At 39.8% G+C, this 18740-nt stretch overlaps 1 protein-coding gene across 16 annotated transcripts in view; it reads left to right on the plus strand.

Moving 5' to 3' along the window:
* Positions 1–18740, plus strand: part of LOC127067562 (protein turtle-like) — a 187955-nt gene that overhangs the window by 24893 nt on the left and 144322 nt on the right. For 15 of the 16 annotated variants that reach the window (XM_051002620.1, XM_051002632.1, XM_051002619.1 and 12 more), the window contains exon 2: positions 11398–11445. The gene's annotated coding sequence lies outside the window, so the exon portion shown is untranslated. Of the gene's footprint in view, positions 1–2678; positions 2697–11397; positions 11446–18740 lie in introns of those variants that run through there. The other variant, XM_051002621.1, reaches the window with a different exon arrangement.

Below are 18740 nucleotides of genomic sequence, written 5' to 3' on the forward strand. Positions count from 1 at the left end.
TGCTTAGACGATTACAAACATTCTACCACTGTTCTTATACAGTATAGATCAAACAGGATACTGGTATGCGTTCAAAGCTTCTCGATTAATAATCGGATGTTATCGTAGGTATTCTCACGAGTATCGTAGGTGCGTCTGGCATTTAAACAAGCAGGCATTTACACCGATGATAATAGAGATGGCGGGAAGGAATTTCGCGGTGCTGCCTAGGCTAGGGTTCGTGTCAAGAGGGTGGCTGCCAAAGGGTGGGTCCCGGTAATATGATTATTCTGCTCTGCTGGATGGCCTGACTCTGTGCGGCAAACTTTAGAAGTTGCGCGCTAGTACCACTCCAAGATAATGAAACGATCCACAAGTTGTCGAGTGCTCGATTCCACCCTTCCTTCTTCTTCGACTACCTTCTTCGTCTTTCTCCTCTTCTCCTTTCTCTCTTTCTCTCCCTCTGTTGCCTCTCGAGTGAAAGTACCTATCCTTTCGAGAATACGAGAAAAGCGACTAACCATCTTCGTCTCTTACCCCTCTACGATTTCTACCCTCATCGCCAACCCTACTTCTACCTACCCCTTCTTTCTATCTTCCCACCGTGAGCTCGCTTCTCGAATATCTACCCACGACGTTCGTACGATGTTTGCGCTCTCTCCTTCCACCCTCATACGAGAATCTCGATAACATTAATGCAACCAGCCGATCTCTCTGTCGTTCTATCCCACAGGGTATTGCTATGGTTAGAAAAGCGCGAAAAGTCGATCGTCTTCTAGCTAGCAAAGTCGTGACCCGATCCTTTTGGGAATTTTTGCTTTCCATAATCGAGTTGGTGGAAAGAAAATCAAACTTTGGCCGAATCGGGATTCGCATTCCTTTTCTAATGTTATCGAGGGATTTGAATATGCACTTTATTTTTCATTGAATAATAATGACAACGGTATAAGATTCCGAGCTCTTGGGTGCTATTCGTTGTTCCGTTCGATGATGAGCGTGTCATCGCGCGTGTCAACTTATTCAACCATAATATGACTTATTGTTAGGTAAGATCGATGGAGCGCGTAAACTTCACATGTAAATTTATTTTCTAGAACTCCGTTGCAGACGGAGAAAAGGTGATGCATTTTTCATGTCAGTACGTTCTCTCACTGGGAGAGAGGGAGAGAGAGCTTATTCTTCCTATAAGATAAATGACAGATAATGGGTGATAACTAATTCAAACGAAAACTCTTGAACTTCTTTCACTATAGAGAATACTTTTAAAAACTATCGATATATTTTAGATCTTAAGGAACGATGACGTTTCTTTCAATTAGAATACTTCATTGAACTGTTTTCAATAAACTTCTTTTTTAATTTGTAGTCAACCTTTTCTCTCATTTTCGTTTTCATCGTATCACACGATGTAAGAACTTCCAAGTGATATTAACGTAGTCTCCTGGTCATTGCTCACTTCACTTCATCTCACATCGACTCCACTCAATTCTCTCCACCCTTTTCTGCACCGACTGTCAGTGACATCGTTTCAAACCAGTGGGTTTGTTAGTGAGAAACTCATTTAGTTACTAACTTCGCTCCATCCACTAGAACGATAGTCCAGGATAGTCGCACGAGTGCTTCGATAGATCCGCTATCTATCTCTCTTCGATGAAGGTCGTCAAGTATCACCGCGGTCCAGAGCACTTGCAGCATCCTTCATTGCTGAACCGGCTTTACCAGATGACGCTCTTTAAAAGTAGACGTTTCGTGATATTCCCGAATTCAATTAACGTCCCGCTGAAACGAAAGGTAATTGTAGAATTCGTAAAACGAACGGAACACTAGTATAAGTACCTACGTTAATGATCAGGTCGGTTACGATTAGACTTTCGTAATGTTAGGACTTTAATTATACATTTAAAATTTTTAAGGGAAACAATGAAAGACTGTCGTTTCGTATTTTTACTGCTCTCAGTTATAAAAAAAAGAAAAATTTAACAACGCGGAAATTTTACGTACATTTTATCATGAATAAAGTTTATCCGGAGAAATAGAGAGCTCAATTTTTGGACTTTTATTTATTTTCAAGAGTCAAAAAAAATGTATGTCACGTAAAGCGCATGGATCATGGTTAAATGACATTTCCAATAGTTATCATCACTGAATCGATATACGCATATATGTATCGATACTGCTGGCGGTTAGCTCCCATCGGAAATGTTACTGATGAAGTAATTTGACGTGAGCTACATTCAACGAATTAGCCGGAAGGCAACCGTGTTTCTTGGTAGCCGGAGATACATTTCCGATTAGCTAATGAGGCGTCATTAGGATGCTTGATGAAGTCTTACCTCGTCGGTAATTAGAAATATCGAAAGACGTCGTTTGTATTAACCAAATCATTTACTCTGTGATTACGTTACTATATTCACATATATATTATTGATTTTCAATGTAGTGAATTGAAAAACAATGTTTATTATTCTCCTGACTGATTAGACGATCTTTCCTTACTCTCCGAGCATGCGCGTTTACTTATATCGAAAGTACGAATATAAAAACAAACAATGGATTGCTTCGAAGGCAAGCAGTGGGGAAGGCAGTCGAACTTGGGACGCCGTCGTGTAAACAGTGTTTTTCCGGATCGTTCGAGCATTCATAGATTTTGGTGAGAATGGATATACGAGAAATTTTACTCTGCCATGGGAGAAGATCGTCTATTTCATTCGTATTATGTACGTAATATTTATATTAATAACTATTTTATTATATATACACATCTTCTAATATTACGTTTATTGTATCTTTATATATACTTATACTTTATATATACTTTTAATTTGTCAATGATTTTACTTACAGCGATCGTTTATTAAGTTTCCGATTTTACCGCTAATACCGTATTATTATATCTTTAATTACTACCATTACAATCCGTCATAATAGTCCGTATAGCAAATCCGTACGTAGGGAAACTGCGATCAATAATAATTAGCCGATGTTACGGATGATTAGACATTTTGTTCTCAGTTATCGACGATTGTAAGTGCCCTCCAAGACGTGGTTTAGTCATCCATCTCACGATTTCGCTACCAAGCTGTGTTACTGGCATTGAGATCGGCTCGAATTTAGCATTATCATGACCGTTGAAATCGACACGATCCATCGCGCGACCCACATGTGCATAATGTAGCGACATGGCTTTGCTCCGTCTTGTCCAGAAATGTTACGACAGCTGCAGTTAATGCATCGAGGGTCCTGCCGTTGCTATATCTCGCTATATACCTATTCGAAGAACCAATGGACGTTGCTCCTTAGAGATCTACAAATGTCTCGAGTCTAATCGTTCAAAGAATTTCTAAATTTTGCTTTAATCGTTTTTCTAGCACCATATATTATATAACATTTCAGAAATATTCTGTATATTATTCTATATATTCTTTTTATAGCCACAATAGAGATCATCGTTTTTGAAGCAAAGAGGTTGCTTCTTTCTCGAAACTCTTCTCCGGACTTTATAGAGGTCGTTATCCTCCGTACAATTGTGTCCAGGGATTCGGAGGCTATCGTATATCGAGAGAGAAAAAGTCGATATCTAGGAGAGTCTCTCTTTCTCTCTAGCTCTCTGAAGATTCGCTTCAGCAGGTGCACATATTCCTTTCGTCCTGCAGTAGCAGACGTGCCAAGAGCGAAAACGCCGGCTTCTACATACAAATGGTGCCATTACCCGAGCAGAGTGTAGGCCGTAAAAGCTTTCGCTATGATCATAGATGGAGGCTTTAGAATGTTTGCTATATATGGTATATATTTTTCTTAGGGCGCTTACAAATGCGGTATATTTGAAGTTATTTAGCGAAGATCGAAAGAGATACGTAGTTAATGAATAATTTTTAAACGTAATTAGAAACGTTTGTTCTCTCGGTGAGCGATAATTGTTTTGATAAACAACCTTTAAATCACATTGGTAGGTCGTCGAGACCTTGTGTACCATTCGTACACATTCGAACAGTTGTGTTATTATCGGTCAAATTGATTAAACGTAGAACGAATACATTAATTGTTACCAAGGTATAAACAAGCTTACCGAGCGTATAAACAAAACATGACCTCACTTCGTTCGACGACAAAGCGGTCGTACTTGAGAATTTTTTGTTTTTGTTAAAATCATTAATATTAACGTCGAAGTAAAGAGCTCGTACGAAAAGGAACAATACTCGAGGCGATTTGAATCACCGAAGAAAACGCGTGATCGAAAGTGTCCAAGAGGATATTCTTCGTTGCACGAGATATTACGGTCGACGACTTCTTGAACCACCAAGTGAATGCACTCTCGACGACTGTGAGAATTCACAATGGCGCGCGATGTACCAGTGGGAATCGCGTGTTGCACATTGTGCACACGCATAGGCACACGTATATAAACTAAAGGAGTACATATCCCGAGGATCTTTCTGCTTCGTCCTTTTTTCTCTCATCGTCGTCTGCCTTTGTCTTATTCATCTACCCCGTTCTCATAATTAGTGCGACGACTATCATTGACTAAACGCGAGTGTATGCGTCTCTATGTTTTTATGAATGTGTTCGCTTTTGCATCGTACTTGCAATTACGTGGCTGACACGGGGACCCGATGTGTATCCACGCACCGCTGTTTAAAGGTACAATAACTGATTGCGGAACGGTCTAGAGAGGGTTAGAACGCTGTACGAGTACGAGGATACAAGAACGAAGTATTTGCTAAAGTGCAGGAAGTATAATCACATTGACTCGCATTTATTCTCGTTCCTCGAGCGATCGAAATCGATTAATACACGGATTTGTTTACCTTTTGTTTTCATAATCGAATATTTTACTCGGAATTATTAATTCGAATATTTTCGGAAAGCTTCATTTTCGATCGCTGATTGTTTATCGATAAATATCTGTAATTTCACGAATCGATTGCTATTCACCGGGATAAATCCATCTTTTATTCCGTCAGTTCGTTCGAAGATAATTTATTAATACGATCGCCTAGAGCTAATAAAACGCTATTAATAATGCTATTAATAACGACACAAGAATTTGAATATACATTTTGTTTTTGAATATACATTTTATTAAGTATAACATACGAGAATATATCGTGACGAACGAATAAATGTGTTTTCTGTGTTTATATACTTTAGCGAGAGTATTTTTAGAGAAAAATGGTAGAGTTAGAGAATAGCGTTCGCCTTGTCCATACTACTTGCATACGGCAAGAGATTAATAAGCATTATCGCGTTTCGATATACTACGGTCTGAGGGATTATATCGAGCAGGGTGATAATTTCGAACGGAAGGTACGGCGAATAAATTAGTGGCGGTCTTTCGTGTCGAAAGAGCTGAATATATTTCATCTTCGCGATAAAAACGGCGACATTTAACGTCGGAGGAGAGTAAACCAAGGGGTGGACTATAGAAAGTGGAAAGGGGTGCTGAGAGAGGCTAATTACCTGTCATAATGAATTTATCCGGCATTATGGCTCAGAAAACACAACGGGGTTGGCGGAATAACGGAGATCGAGAATTAATAAGCAAATGTATTACGGCATACCGAACAAAGGCTGGCGGTGGGGAAAAGGATAAACGATTCGTTCACAAATCGCACGCATGGAATATTATTACTTTTGATACATGTGAATTTATCACACATATACGTACATATAAATATATATATATATTTATATATATATATACACATAAATTCGTACATATAACTATAGTAACTCGTCGTACGTTCAGTTAATAGCGTCGGATTCCCCTCACCGAGAATTAATGGCATCAGCAATAACAATTAATGTCGACCAGGCTGCTCGGAGGCTCTTCAATTATTACGTTTATCGCACGCAGAGATTAATAATTGTCTCGTTATTGCTGAAGACACCCCCTCGAGAAAAGGCCGAATTCGTGGTGTGCTTGGGCCATGATATAAATGTCGGTGATTTCGCGTTGAGATCTCCAACGATAAATCCACTCCAATTCCCTCTTCTCTTTACCTGTAGCCCACTCTCGGTATATCCGGAATGCTCATTGGGCAATTCGTTGCTACGGCATATCGATGAGCTCATCTCGTGTATGTCGTTCTGAAAAGAGCCGAGAAATTTCTTTGCGACAGATATTGTATTACTGTTATTTTTACCGTGAGATAAAGTGATTCTTATGTAAGGTCTATATCGAGTTTACGTAAAGAAGCGTTCAAGAAGAAGGGCCTCATTTTACGATGAAGTAATGAAAAAGTTTCTAGGACAAATAAGCGTCAGGAGATCGTTGATTGCAACGCTCGTTGCTTCGTCGGACGATAATTAATACGGTATTTCAACACGTATCCTCGGAAAGGAGGATTTGAAAGGCTATGAATTATACTTAAAATTTAAATAAAGAATAGAAAACAGAGATCGATATAGGCAACTATTCGTTTTCACTGTTATGACAGGAAATACTCGTAGAGTATGTTTAAATGACATTCGTCGTAAACTCGAAGCATTTCATATATTCACGGTATACTATTTCCGAGCACATTCACCAGTATATCTACACAGAAACGCGCTTAGGCGAACCTTTTCTCGCAATCTCGAGGAAAGGGTAAATTCAAGCGACACTCGCAAGAACGACACAGTTCCCGCTGATATTATAACGCGACTTCCTATATTTTATCGCAGTAACTCGTACGATATAACGAGTAGTTATATGCACCGCGAGATAGTGGTTCGCGAATGCCGCAGGATTCCCTTAGCGAGAAAGCTAGCATAGCACGCGGCACTATGGGGTGCTATATATTTCCTTAGCGATGGGTGGTAAACTTTTTCCAAGCCTCGAGAGGTCCATGATATAGAGCGAAATCTCAGCGTTTCTACCCTTTAGAAATTTCATAGTGAATTTTCGTGTCTTTTTACCCTTTCCTTCCTACGTGCTTTATCCTATGAATTTATCGACGCGATGCGTGAATTATTAACTTATAAACGCGTTCGTTAGGACAAACTCCATGATTTACCACACGTTCGATGGATTTGCAATCGTTTCATCATTTTCTATTAACACTTTGTCGACGAATGGTTTATCGATCAGCTTTATGACGGCATGGATTATCAACCCAGCGCTTTTTTGGGCTACTCGTTGAGTTTGGAAAAATAAATTTGAGATACGCAAATAACCGCAAAAATTGATTCGGCAAAAAGACCAATATTTTGCAGTTATCCGTTATCGTTCGATATCGTAGATACGGTGTAATCGAATTTGGCTCGTCGAGAAAAGGAAAAGATTTCTAAGCGAAAGCTCAGGAAGTAATTTCCGAGTATCGCGCTACTCGCCGAAAGGATTCTCCTGTCTGGAAGCACGAAGGATATAAAATGCCTTTCGTCCTTTTTGTTTAGAATTCGCCGAGCGGAGTCACAATGGAATTACAAAGGGAAATTCTTTCGAGATTAGAAGGACGCGCGCGCGACCGTCGTCTTTTGCTTTGTGTTTATTACGATCTCTCTTCCCGGGTCTTTCTCTCATTCTCTTCTCTCCTTCTCCGACTCTGCTTCGTGATAATGAGAAAGTAGGTCACACGCAACGAAGTTTCCGTGATAAAATAGAGAACGGTGAAACGGAGTTGTCTAGATTTTATGCATTTCTTTTATAGTTTTCTTTTTTTTTCCTTTTTTTTTCCTCTTCTTTAAGCGCTTTTAGGCAAAGTTCAGAACGCTTCGGTAGCCTCGTTTCTAAAATTTTTCTCCTTTTTCTATTCACTCGATGTGAACATAAAATATTGGAAAAGCAGCGTTTTCAAGATAAATGAAAACTATCGACGATGGAAAATCGGTAATTGAGACTGACGTAAGTTCGGAAAAGAATATAGAAAGTAAAAGAGAGAAAAGAATTTTGATGTAAATAGAAGAAAGCATTTCTCTTAGTCTATCTCTCGGCTCCTTTCAGGTCGTACCAATACAAACACGGTCGGACCTAGAAATGTCCACGTATAAAAGTCACCAAGCGCGAATTCTACAGCGACCATTCACGCTCAGGAAAAAGGATCTTTTTTCTTCGTTCTCCTTCGGTGCTCTGTCATCTACCTTTTCCGTAGAATCCCCGCATAGAAACGTCGCTACCCCGAGATTGAGAAAAAAGCACGAGGAGAAAGGGTCTTGAAGACGTCTTCGGTATATTATACTTCATAATTTCGCGATCGATTTACGCGAGCTTCTTTTTCTCTTTCCGTCGCGCTATTGAAGCATCCAAGTGTCTGAGAAAGGCGAGAGAAGGAGTTTGAGGAGCTGCCGATAGAATCTTCGTCTAGATTCGACGATACTCGCGCGTTTTCCACACAAAGGAGCACGAGAGCGGAAATTAAACTCTCGAGGAGTTCGATCTCCTCGATGGATCTGCGAAACGTGAAACTTGTTAATCGTATGCCATTGGTATATTTGAAGGAGGAAAAGAAAAAGAGAAGAGAGAGTATTTTTGCGTATATTCTTAATTAGTATTTTTTTATAGCAAATCTATATGAAAAAAAGATTGAAGGCTCGAGTGAGAAAGTGTCGAAGGAAACGAATTATAGAATACCTAAGTTATTTGTTTTTTTTTTGTCATCGAAAAGTTATTCTTTTTAAAAGAAAATAAATCTTCGGTAGTCCCTACGTCGACACTTTCCTCTCAAAAAAGTGTCTCGTCTGACAGGAGTATTAATAATTTTCTGAAGTTGTTGAAAGGAAAAAGGAAAGGAAACAGAAAGAAAAACGTTTAAAGGATCGAATCAGCGGGATTGGCTCGCCAATTAGTCTCAGGAAACTGGGTCAGCGAAATATTCCGGTCCCGAGTCGAAAGAAAAGAAGGGAAAAAAAGAAAGAGAGAGATAGAGAGAGAGAGAGAGAGAGAGAGAGAGAGAGAGAGAGGAGAGGGGAGAGAGAGAGAGAGAAGGAAAATTTGTTGAAGAGAGAAGGTTATCGCTCGACGCACAAGTACCCACTTACAATGTCTCGCATCTACCTTTTCCGTTTTTCTAATTCCCGTCCGCGGAGCTAATTAACGAGTCTAAGTAACGCGTGTAATTAAAGGGGGAGGCAAAATACATAGAGTCTGCAGAGAAGCAAGAGCAGTATCGCGAAGAAAACGACGGGAAAACTGGATAGTGCCACCTTTTAATTTTTTTTTTTTTTATTTTTTTCCTTTGCTCCCTCTCTCTTTCGCTCTTCTTGCGCTCTTGTGGGATATACGACGTGTGGAGTGTGCGAACGTCACAGTGCGTGAACACGTGGAGGTTACGTGCCTTTACCAGCCGGTGTTATAACCGGTGAACCGACGAAGAGGAGACGGCAAAACCGAGCGTTGCTACGAGGCTCTAGCTACGAATTTCCGGTTATTTTCTGTTGCACCAACCACGGGAACGAGAGAGAGAGATATATATAGCTAAAGAGGAAGAAAGAGAGAGAGAGAAAGAAAGAGAGAGGGAAGGAGGTAGATAGATAGATAGATAGATAGAGAGAGAGAGAGAGAGACTGTTCTCCCAATGCTTTTTAACGTTTCTACGCTCGTCACGTTCCCCTTACCATCTTTCGAGAGACGCCCTTTGATCCGAAGGGTTTAAGGTATTTCCTTCGCTCAATGAATTTTCCTTGAACGTTTCGCGGTGTAATAAGCGCCAAGTACTCACGAGATATGTCAGAACGTTTGCAATTCCACCTGGTAATTAAATACATTCGTTCCTTTACTAGAATATGGATAACTCTTTATCTCTTCGATGATCCCGATAGCTCAAAAAAAGTGTCGGAATCATTTTGAAAATAGTCGATCAAATATTCTCAAGTGCTAGTAATGGAAAAAAGAATGAAAGAAAGAAAAAAAAGGGGAAAAGTATTTGCCCGTAGACGTTATTCGCGATCCAACGATTCTCAATTACTTCTTCGATTTGACGATGGTAGTAGGAAAAAAACGTGGCAAGTTTTTAATTTCTTTCCTGCAGGGGTACAGTAGGGCACGGAAAAAGCAGCGAGTAGATGGCATTCTTGTTTCGTTAAATATACATCGAGTGAACATCGATCGCGAGCTTCCTGTAACTCGCAAAAATCTGTCAAGCGTGACAGACCATTTTGCAATTTTATCCGAAGCTACAGCATCGTATCGGAAACGGTATATCGATATAACTTTTCTCTCTCCATATCGATATACATTCCGTTCGACCCCCGGAGGGATTTAATTTATGATGGATTTCCGTTCCGAACGGTATTAAAATCTATAATGAATGAACGAAATGAATTTCGCGTGCGTCGGATGTCTACTCACCTGAGAACTCTCACTTAAGTATCATTTCCGCCGACATACTTCTTGCTTTGTTCGAGTATGCCATCTTCTCAGGCTATGTAATTAGTTTCTTATTAGATTCCATTTTGTTATTTATGTCGTAAGTATTCCTGAATACCTTTGATGCATCTTCGAAAGATAAATATATCACGATTATTCCGATTGGTTTTTATAGAATTAAAATTAGAAAGGCTCTATTCCTATGGATTTATCGATCGAACATGATAATTTTTTCCGAAGGTAGATCCATCGTTATTTGTAGCTTCTTTATAATCTCGCATGAATCTCGCGAGAAATAGCAACGCTTTGCTCTTTTATTTATTGAAGTGTTCATCGAGCGTTTCCCTGTTCCGTTAAAGTGTTTTTTAAGTGACTCCAGAAACTTTCAAATTTTCATCCGCTTAAGAGACGATTTTCTCTGCAATTTTCATTGCCTTCTACCATAGCTGCAACTACTACCATCATTACCACTACCTTCACTGCTTGGTTCCTCCCTCGTAATTCACTCGGTCGTTAAATATTCCAGCGGAGAAAGATTTCCGTTGAGCGGATTTCAGGTACAGTCGGTCTCTTCGTCCGTATACGACGACTATTTTCATAAGGATTTCCCCATTGAGAAAGTCTGTTCCTTCGTATCTTTTATTTCTCTTCTTCTTTTAGGAGTTTCGAAATTGGGGAGAAAATAATCGTCTTTTAACGAAACGTATGTATGTACGATATCGAGTTGGAAACAAATAGACGAAATTTAACTGGCTCGTTATTGTCTCAAATCGTCGTCTTTGATTCCTCGTGTATTTTCCACTTTAATTAGATTCACCATGCGAATGATGATTCGTTCGAGCAACCGGAAACACAAAGTTGTTCTACCTTCGTGAATCTCTCTTAGAGCAATGTAATATCATTAACAGCGTGGAAAGAAATAGGAATATATCTTTCCTTTGAAATATAGAAACATGCGATATTAATTATAGTTTTATAGGAATTCCATAGTTTTAGGTTCGATCGAATAAGATCAATTTTCTACGTTAACATTTCTTCCGAGTTTTTCAAAAGGAAATTCTCATAAGATATTTTGTTTAATTTGATATATCGATCGATTTCGTTCACTTAAATTTTCTTTTTTTCTCTGCTTACAGATTCGAATTCGCCGACGGTGGTTCGCGCAGCAAGAAGTGCACGCACCTGTAAGTAATCCCAAGTATCTGCTATAGGATTATAAATTGTAAACAACTGGAAGGTACGAGCATCTTCTTCTCTTTCTCTCCTTCTCTCTCGGCACTGTGGGGTATATAGTCGGGCCACTTTAATCTCTAGGTAGTACTTAAAGAGCGGCGAAATGCCGAAACTGCCGGTAATTAACGCGAGACTGGAGTACTCTACCCATTCCAGGATCGAAATCAAATCGACCGAAGCTCCGTCGCCTGAGCTCGCCAATTTATTTTGCCTCTTCCTCCAACTTCTCTTCTCAAGCGATGAGCGCGTACGTGAAACGAAAGTTCGTATCGGAAGTACAGAAAGGATGTTGGAGTGTAACCCGAAAGAGGGAGAAAGAAAAAGAAAGAGATAGATAGAGTAAACTCCCCTAAGTCGTACCCAGGACCGTATATTTTTCGAAATTACGCCAGCATCCGAGAATGGTGGAACCAAAAACGCTCGTAACTTTGGCAGCTTAGCTACTTTATACTCTCTTCCTTTCACCCTCCTTCTCTTCTCGTACATCGAGACGCTCGTCTTGTCTTTCTTATTCTAAAAACGAATTTTTCTTTCCTTTCCTTTTTCCTCTCTAGACCACGGTACTCACCGTGATTAAATACTTCGTTAATTCATAAAGTCGTTCGACTTTCGAAGATGAAAGAAAATTGAAAGATCGTGGAAGCTCAGTGATAGAGAGAAAATTCTTCTTTCCTCGTGGCATCGACGAATCCGCTTTTCGTGCATTTATACATTTACGTATATCCCCGATGAGAATATTTCATTAAATAGAAACGCGAGATATATAGGCGAGAGCTTATTCCTCGTAAAGAGGCGCGCCTCTTCCGAGGAATAATACGTACTATCGAATAGTACCACGTGAGAGCTATACATGTACGTATAGAAGGTACCCAATGCATTTGGCATCCCTTCAGAATACTCTCGACTTCAGAGAGGAACGGTAGTAGTGGGAGTTTTGCAGAATCACTCTGTATATCTAGCTAACCGTCAATTTTCTATATTCTTCCGTATTCCGTTCTATTTTGCGAAAACCGCGAGTCGTTCGAGTCTCGTTCGATCCCTCTTGAAAGGTCCCCTTCCTCGCCCACATTCGCTTGGAAAGCCGGCATTTCGAAGCAGCTCGTTTGCCTCGTTCCACGACCCTTTCTACCCTCTCGAAGCTATCCGATTTCTAGTGCGATCGATGCTCGAAAAATGCCAGCCTTCGTCCTTCGACATTCCTTTTGTGAATTCGCAAAAGACTCGTGTGTCTTGCGACGAGGAAAGAGAGAAAGTGTGAGAAGGGGAGTGGAGCAAAAGAGATGGATATTTTTAAAGGGTGCCATCTATGGATGTGAAATGGAATAAAAAGCGAGATAGGACAGGGCATAACCAGGCAAGATTTTCTTCTATTGCGGTCGAATAAATATTTTTCCGAGAGGTCGTTCTCGTTGCGTCGACAAGCAGACATTGTCCATGCTGAAAATGTCGTCGTGCCCATGACGACACGGAGATCATCGATGAAAGCGGCCGAGAGGGAGCACCCCATCCAGAATACTTCTTTTCCACCCTCCTCTGCTTTCCACCCTCCGTACGTTTACCTTACCTTCCCAGAGCTTTCCTAGACACGCCTGAATGAATATCATCCCTCTGTCATCTCTCTGATCTTCTTTGTACTCCTATTTTATCCGATACTCTTGCAGTTGTGTAGTCGCCCTGTCCATGCTACTTCATTCTTTTCAATTTTGTGTTTGTCCAAGATGGTACAAGATTCCTCTTGTTTTAACGTTTTTATTGTAAAAAAATGTACGTCATCGTGTATGATACACATATTCCTCGCTTTCTCAATATCTTATCGAAGAAGTAGAACGACACGGATACATCTTTGTTCGTTGGTTCGATGTTCGCATCGGTGGAGCGTGGAAGGTTTAGCAATCGGTCGTTAAATTGACAGCTGGTTGTTTTCCACGGAGCTAGAAAAATTCAAATTATTCATGGAGACTGGCGGAAGTGTCGTGAGTGTTCGAGTTCCCGTTATCGTCCACTACAATGACAAGCAACCGTGCCACTCGGAATCGTCGCATACAGAAAAATAATTTAATATTCAACGGTACATTTGCTGTTTCCCCATAGGCTTGCAGCCACTCACGAAAGTTTTCATTTCATTCGATACACGAGTTTCTTCGGAAGGAAAAGTCTTCTAACTTTTTTACTCTTCGTTTTGATCTTACTTCTGACTTTTAGTTCCAATTTTATTCTAGAAAGAGAAACGCCGGAGGATACTCTTGGTTCGCTCATCTCCCATTAAAAATCATAAAAGGAAATGTTTTATACTTACATTTACATATAATACATAACATTCGTTATATTATGTATTATATTATGTTTCTATTTTATTTGTTTTGTTATGTATCATCTTTTCCTTCTTCATTATGTATTCTCAATTCCATTCGTTCGACATTCATCACCTTTTATCACGTTACCTACATTCATATCGTACATCATTTTTTCTTTTTTAATTCGACATTCATATACGGACGAAGTACGTACTCTGTACGTACTATGCATAGATTTAGAATCCAAAATGCATCGACGCTTTCTTCGAATCGGTAATATCATCGATATATAAAAGTCAAAGTGCATTGTGCGAAATATGGGCGGCACGAATAGAAGGATCGATTGGTTGCTTGGTGCACGACGTCGTGGCTTCAAGAAAACGGATACAACCATACAACCACGTAGAAAAAGGATGCTGTCTCCGGTCCTACGAAAATGCATCTCGATCATCTTTCTTTTTCTTCCATCATTTTTCACCTTTTAACCCACGTGGCTTTGGAATAAAATACACTTTTCATACTTTTTACTTTTAAAAAATAATTAATAAAAGTTGTGTTTTATTTTTTACTTTCTTTTTTTCGAATCGTTCGTTAATATTTTTTAGAAAGGCGAGTTTAACGAAAAAAAAAAAAAATACAACAACGTCGTTGCGACATTTATGACTCCCGGGATCGGCTCATAAATATGTATCACATAATACTTATCCAGGATTTCGTTCTCGATCATAGACTACTCTCTCGTTCAAAGATATGCATCTTGCGTACGCATGCGGATATTGCATATTCGCGCAGTGAAAACGACGACGATCGAACAACGACTGCATCTGTCCTTCTCTTTCTTTTACATATACTAGAAGATGCTTTGGAATATCTTCTAAATCGACTACCTACCCAATCGTAGGAAAATTTCGAATCTTTACAAGAGAGAAAGAGAGAGAGAGAGAGAGAGAGAGATACAGACAGAGATAGGAATTCTCGATCTATGAAATTGTCTTGCAGCTTTCGATAGACTCATGCCCTTCTCACGTTTTCGAACGTCTTACAAGTCGATTGACAGCGGTGAAAATCGTTGTAGCAACTCGCAACTAGATATATAGCAGTCTACTACTATCGTCTTCGACCTTTCGAAAGGGAAAAACGATCGAATCGATGTGGAGGAATGGTCGAAATTCGATACGCGTATATCTAGATGTGAGGTTGTTCACTGTGTTAGAGGTTGTTCACTTTAACCTGGTTGTTGAGAATATATCCATCCTTGTCAATATATAGAGAAATATCCAAGATGAAATAAAAATAATACTAAGAAAGCTTCTTATATTAGAATATTCCAATTATTTTTTACTCGAATGGTTTTTCTTATCGTTACGTTACAAAAAAATTATCATGTGTTATATTTATTTCGCGAATTATTTATAATAAAACATTTGATACGCGTATACATGTTGCCAGCTGAGCGGCAAAAGAAAAGAGAGTGAGAAAAAGGGAGAGAGAGAGAGAGAGAGACGAAAAGTAGTTCCAAAGACGAACTTTATTCGGCGTCTTATACATTCAAGGTGCGTACTTTTATATGCGTTCACTTTTGCCAACTGTGGAGCGACTTCTCGCTTGCAGTGAGAGACCGAAGAGGGATGTATGAAACTCTGTTAAGAGTTAGAGTGGGAGAAAATATTAGGTACAGTGACTCGGCGTAAACTTCGTCTTCATCTTTTGTCTTCTATTCTTACTTTGGCGATTTCTTGCGGCTGACTATCTTTCATAGTAATCGCGTTGTTTCCTCCCTCTACGAACCTTTTTCGTCGACGAAAGGAGGGATTCTCTGACACCAAGGATTGATGATAATTTTTCGACGACGTTATTTTTAAGAACGATGGGGATATCATCGAACATGTTTGCAAGTTTCGTCGGTGTAAGAAAAGAAGAAATAATATAAAACGATTTACGGTTTGTATTTAAAATGTAATTATCTATAGCTTCTCGCAAGAAAATCAACGAAAGAAAGAAAGAGAAAGAAATAGTACTCTTGAGATAAAGTCGATAGAAGGAAACGATTCATCGGGGCGATTCGATACGATTACGAGGTAAACGCATTGGAGGGTGAAATATCGAACACGCCGAGTCATTCCTATTTTGCGGCAAATAATAAAATTACCGAGGATATTTACTGGCGTGCGCGTAGAGAGAAAAGGGGGATGAAGAGAGAAAGGGGCGTGACGTCGTAAAGCATCCTACGTCTAATCGATCAGCCGCTTCAATATCGACGGTGGTGCTTCGTGAATGCTCAAATGGCCGAGGAACGATCCGCGCGATCATTAAAACTATCCCCTCGAACGATCGTAGTCTGAAATTTATTGCGTCGCATGCGCGACTCGCATGCGAAATAACAGAGAACCTGAAGGGGTCCTCTTCCTTTCCCTTCCATTACGTGCGATGAGATTTTCTCAAAGTTTTGTTGCTCCGAAACATCCTTACGTTCCTTTTTCAAATAATGCAATTTTAATATCGGCGAACTTCGCGTAAGGGTATATCCCTAATTATTATTTTGTTCGTTTCTAATTCATTTGTATTCTTTAATACGAGTAATTTTCATTTTTCGCAAGGATATTTCTTTGAAAGAGATTGTATTAGCCTTCCTTCAAAAGAATAGAGTTACTTTCTTCCGAGGACATAGAACAGAAACACAGGTGGGAACCAACCGCAAAAGCGTAAACGTATACCTTTTGCGTGACCGATAACGTCGCTTCCGGTGCGTTTGGTTTCTCCGTAATGGATCCGTGTTTACTTCTTCTGTAGGTACTTACTCGTCGTTTTTCTTTTCATTTTCTGATGGAACCAACATAAGAGTGAAACGAGAAAAAGCAAGGAAAAACGACACAGCACGACATTCAAGAATCATATTGAAAATATCCTTTTCGAAATCGGATACGTAGAATCATTTTCAGAAAGACGAGAAATTTTTCTAAATTTCATTTTTGTCCGATGCAATCGTTTTATCAATATTTTACTTCCGCGAGCAGATCAAAATCATAACTTTCTCTCTCTTTCTCTCCTATCCGATAAAATCATAAAATGGGAAAAATGAAATCACGTCCAATTAACTTGGAACGGGCAATATTTTCCAATCTCGAAAATACCACGGATTTTACGCGAACTATACGGGATTTTGCTCTTTCCCCTCCCCTTTTTTTTTCTTTCCCCTTGATTCACAGGTTTGCGGTAGGATTTTGTAACAGAAAACGAGCAAACATTGAAGTTGCCATGAGAGAAGAAAGAAAAGTACGCGTAAACGAAGTCGAAGAATGGGAAGAAACCATGCGGTTTTCTTTCCTTTCCTTTTTTCGTAAGAGTTACCGATCAAAGGTGTCGATTCCTATCAGCTTGACTGATTTTTCCTTCTCGGTAAGGGAATTACGAAGATTTGACGGGAAAGATCATTTTCCTTTTTTTCCTTTTCCTTTCTAGTCCATTTCTTTCTTTTTCTTCCAACCATTTTATTTTCACCTGCGTGACCCGACCTCGTTAGAACGATGAAAATCGTTCTCTTACGGTCACCGTCTACCTCTCCATCACGTTAACCGGTAATCTCATGCGACTTGAATTTTTGCGGGAACGCGAGTCGATTCAGATAAGCCGGTCGTCGACTTTTTTATGAACTTAATCACTCTCGAGCGATTATTAGAACGTAATTAGGATATTTCGATTAGGATTCCATCTTCAACGATATCGTTTCTTCTTTTGCGAAAGAATTGCGAAAGCTTAATCATATCGATTCGTTCTATCGCTATTTCGATAAATTCAAACGCTTTTCTCGAGTACTTCCATCTTTAACACCTGTTTGAGGTCTTCGTAGTTTGGTTTAGGCGGTTTCCAAGTTCCCCCAGCTTACTCTTACAGTCCCACCCCGTTTCTTCTCCCTTCTTGGTGTATGTAGTAACTATATCTATAGATATACCACGATAACTCTCTTTCTCCCGGCGAACAAGTTAAACGAGGAAATATTTCCTCGGAAAGTGGCGTCTCGGTGGCAAAGGAAATCCATTAAAGGGACTCTTTTCGAAGTCGTGGAATAAGCGCGAAACACGTTCGAGAGGCGTCCGCGTTCTATTCACCCCTTATACTTAATACTATATATACGTATGTAAATGTATCTATAAGTCTACTCTCTTATATGTATTTGCCGCAATAGGAAAATGAGTTCTCCCTTTTCTCAGAGAATCCCTTTCAACGAATTATAGAATACGCTCGTAGAAAGTGTCTGTATAATTCCGTAGCCTGTCCAGGCTGAGAGAGGGGAGATACGAATGGTGTGTTAGAAAAATGGCACGTTGGCTGCCTGCCGAGGGCGACGAAGGCGTCGACAAAGAAAATGGCCGTTCCTTCCCCCACCTTCTTTTATCTATCTTCTCTTTTCTTTGTACTTTCCACGCGAAAAGCTCTGTAAACTTTACCTGTATCCACGTATGCGTTAAACAGTGCCTTCGAGGAGCGAACGATACTTTCGCAGTGTTTTCGTTTATTTTTTATTTCTGTTTTTCTTCTTATGTTTTTCTTCGTCTAGTAGTCCACCGGTTCTTATTCTTTATCTGTTTCTTTTTCTTCTAGTCCATTTTCCTTACTCCTCCATCTTTCCCTCTTTACGTACGACAACGTTGCCCTGCGGGCATTGTTAAGCTTTCCTCTTGCCTTCCCTCTCTTTTCCCTCCCTCTTACTCCTTTTTCGTGTCTACGTTATCTACCGTACAGTGACTCTAACATTCCCTTTCTCTTCCACTCATGTCCCTTTGTCTCTTCCGACCAAACACGTAACGTCCAACAATCCAGTGGCTTTGCTCCCCTTGTATTTTCGTCTACAACCCACTCTTTATCTCCACGTTCTCATTCCTCTCGAAATAACGCTTTGTCCGTTCAAAATTTACAACTTCTTTAAAATCAACAATCGATGATTCTTCAATTTT

The sequence above is a fragment of the Vespula vulgaris genome, chromosome 11 (assembly GCF_905475345.1).
Source record: "Vespula vulgaris chromosome 11, iyVesVulg1.1, whole genome shotgun sequence".
NCBI lineage: Eukaryota > Metazoa > Arthropoda > Insecta > Hymenoptera > Vespidae > Vespula > Vespula vulgaris.